Here is a 4,022-nt window from a genome sequence, read left to right as displayed (position 1 = left end):
CCAACCACTTCTTACCAAGCCACTTCTATGGTGACTTTTGCTGCTGCAAACCTTCTTCTGCCATCTTGTAAAAAACAACGTAATGCAAAAAGAAAACAACTTGACGACATATATTCACATCATGTGAATCATCATATGTCTCTTACATCTTGAGTACAAATGTTCTACTAAATCACAAGCCGACAAAAACATACCTTTTCAAACAACTGACTCTCCAGTCAAGCATGTACAAAAAGAACTCGACGATTCTTTTTCAAATTAAAAAGAATTCCACCTCTCGTGAAACACTTCATCATTATCTCCCTTTTTCAATCTTGGAGACAAAATCAACTTTTCCAAGTTGATATGACATTGCATGCATGTTTAAACAAAGCAATCGACCATCAAGTCAATTACACATACATGTTCAAATACAACATTCCTTTGTTCATACATACCATTCCCATGTATGTATTTCATTCTTCAACTTTATCTCAAGCATAATCACAAGTGAAAATTTACTTAAAAAGCTGAAATGAATATAATTTTGCTGCAATAAAGCAAGTCTCATACTCAACTTTTTCATTCACCTTTTTGGTAAAACCCTGCAACTTGCATTCCATCGGCAAAGAAATGTGTCATGAAAAGACATGCAACTTTTAATTGGATAATAACTCTAACCATTTCTTACCAATCCACATCAAAGGCACTTCCTTTAACTGCACATCGACATCAACATGTGAATCATCCTGAAACACATGAATTATGGAAACTTCCTTTCCATTCTTGCCATTCTCTTTCTCCACCTTCTTCAAATTTTGTGGAAGCATTTTTGGATTCAAAATCCAACACTATTCAGCAATATGTCCTTGCTTATGGAAATAAGTGCAACATATGTTCATCCTCTTTATAGCATAATTTTCCTTATTCAATGAACCTTTGGCTTCCTGCCTCCTTTTCTTCAAAATTTTCCTGTATGTGGCCATTTTCTTCCAACATCTAGAAACACTATGGTTAACCAAACCAGAAAAGGAACATACAATTTTTTTCCCATGCTTATGTGTAAATTTACCATGCTTAACATAATCAAAAGAAATATAATTGAAATCAGATTTATACCTTCCTCGTTCACCTTTGTTTCCTTCATGAGAAGTTGAATTGAATGAAGAAGTGGATCCCTTTGGAACATCATCAATCTCTTCAATGATTTTAGAGCTTTCAGAACTCCCTTGTTCGAGTGAATTCTTATGAACACATTCTTCTTGCAAAGTATGTTTCAAACAATTGCATTCCCCATGAATACAATCTTTACAAACTTGAGGTAGAGAACCTAAAATGAAACTCCTTCTAGGAATTGTTTCAATTGCCTTCATGGCTTCTTTGGAACTTTCTCCATAAGATTGTCCATGGGCAAGACCCAAATACTTAGGCCTTTCCTCAACCATTATTGGCTGAAATATGCCTTGTGCATATTTGCCCAATCCTTTTCCTTCATAGCCCATTTTTGACATCAACTTGGACCATATACCTCTTGTATATTTTTCAAAAGAACCAACATAAACATTCTTAGAGGAAATTGAAGATAAACTAGGATTGTTTACCTCTTCTTCAAACTGATGCTTGACTAAGGATTCTTTGGCAAAAAGGAGTTGTGTCTCCAACTCATGCATCCTTTCTAGGTTCATATTTGCAATATGAAGTTGGCTCTCCATTTCTTGCAATTTTTCAACAAGCAACTGCTTCTCTTCCTTCATGGAATTCAACTACTCTTGAAGTTTTGTGCTCTTCCTTTCATCTTCATACATTTGTTTCACAATATCCATCATGATGAACAAGTCTTGCTTCATGTCTTCATCAAAGAATATTGTGAAGAAGGAGGATTTTGAAAACTCACTTGTAGAAGTTGTCATTATAAAAATGAACAAAAGAACTTCAAAAAAATTCACAAATCTCTCAAAGAACTAATGGCTGTAGAGTCAAACTCTTATTCAAGCAGCCCTTTGCAAACAAACCTTCTTGTGCTTCAAGGATTGCCTTGACGTCCTTTGGGTAAGGAGAATGCCTTCAACCCTTCTTCCTTCTTGTCCTCTCCTGGACTTAGCTATCAGTAGCTTTCTCTTCACCTTCACAAACTCAAACAACAGTAAGTTTACAAATAATCAAATAGTCAAATTCTTTATACTTTTTAAAAACCTTTCAAGTCAAACAATCAACCTATTGCTCTGTCAATCAAGCAACTTATTGCTCTATCAATCAAGAAACCATGCTCTGATACCACTTGATCTATAATTGGGGTTTGATAACTTGTTATACTTACAAAAACCTCCCACTCAGTTAAACAAATAAATTATCTAGCTTATATATGACATTTGCAGAATTAAATACTTTAAACAGGTGTATATTTTCTTTTAACTGTTTAAGTGCTTTAAGTCTGTTTGTTTATGCTGATATTAAACACATATAACATCCATACAATGCAGCAAATGAACAACCACACATAACAACAAATTTAATTAGGATTTCACCTGAATATCGTGGGCTACATCTCCTTGAGCTTTTGTCATCTTGACTTGGCTCTTTGGGATTATGGCAAAGTTTCTTTTACAAGTTCCAAACTTAACTCCAAAAGGTTATTGAACTGAACCAATGGGCTTAGAACACCATCTATATCCCTGTCATGGTTGTCATCACTCTAGAGATACCCTAAGCTTCTTGATGGCACCAACTCCTTCATAATTCTTGAACTATCACTGAAACTTCATCTTCTATCTCCAGCACATATCAGACACCAAAACAGACTGATCATTTGCTCAAAATGAGCCTGAAACTTCCCTGTAGCATCTCAGCATTTAGAAGTCTCCAAATTCTTCTGTAAATACCTGCAATGGATTAAGAAGGCTCCTTATAGTCAGGAATGACTATTGGTTCACTGAGAACAAGTACTGGTAGCTCCTACAACTGCCTCCAACTCCTGGTGGCCCTGAGCTCCAAAATATTCCTGGATAAAAATCTCCATGAATATGACTTCTTCAACTTCTCTAGACTATTCCATTGGCTTTAGAAGGCTCCAATTAGCCTAGCTAGCCTCATGTTTCACTCTCTCTGGCTCTCTGGATCTTGGATGAAAACTGCTCCTGGAGTATATTTAAGCAATATACCCCAGGGATACTCCACCAAATTTGGCGAACTGCACCTAACTCCAGCTATACTTAGCATATCCACCTAAGTTTATTCGCTCCGCCAGGCTGACTGTCGGAGGTAGTTGTTACCATAATTATTAGGCGTGCACATGAGGGCGGTATATCCTCAATGGTTAGTGATAATACTTTAGTCATATTAACCTTCATCCGCTGGGAAGGCGTTGCAATTGTGGTTAATTCAGCATGGGGATTCCACTTTGATCAAGTGCTTCAATCTGCGCCATTGATCTCACTTCTCTAGATCCAATGGATATTGAGTCGTCCTCTTACCAACTAACCTGAACGATCTCCAGCATCGATCTGTCCCATCCAATCCAATGGTTGTCACACAATCTCACATGAAATCTTACACGACTGATATCAGGTCGAGAGCGCGTGAGAAAAGCAATTTTCCCGTGTTACGTGTCACCCACTAAGGGTAATTGTGTAGAATTTAGAAATACCATTTATCAGGTTTTGCTCATGTGAGATACCATTTATCATCTTTCCGAATACTACCCACATGCTTAATTCACAATTTTTAAGAAAGGCACTTAAGGAAAGGTTTAGCCCTTCAAACCAAATTAATCTTGGTCAAATGTCCATAATTTGCAGTTTACTGGACTTTTTAAATTGCGATAACTTCTTCATATGGTGTCAGTTTTTCGAACCATTCACGGTGCTAAAATCATAAAGACGAGATCTATCTGTTCGCTCAGGTTCGACACTCTTTCAAACATTTTGAAATTCGAGCTATCATTAAGGTCCTGGATCAATATCTGATCACTAAAGGTTCTCCCTCTGAAGATAGGGACTGTGGCATATTACAAGTCAAACTCAATATTTTCCCCTAAAGGAGTACCC

This window comes from Pinus tabuliformis, chromosome 7, assembly GCF_031772625.1.
Source record: "Pinus tabuliformis cultivar Carrire ecotype Pingquan chromosome 7, CPIR1, whole genome shotgun sequence".
Classification (NCBI taxonomy): domain Eukaryota; kingdom Viridiplantae; phylum Streptophyta; class Pinopsida; order Pinales; family Pinaceae; genus Pinus; species Pinus tabuliformis.
This window is presented reverse-complemented; position numbering follows the sequence as displayed.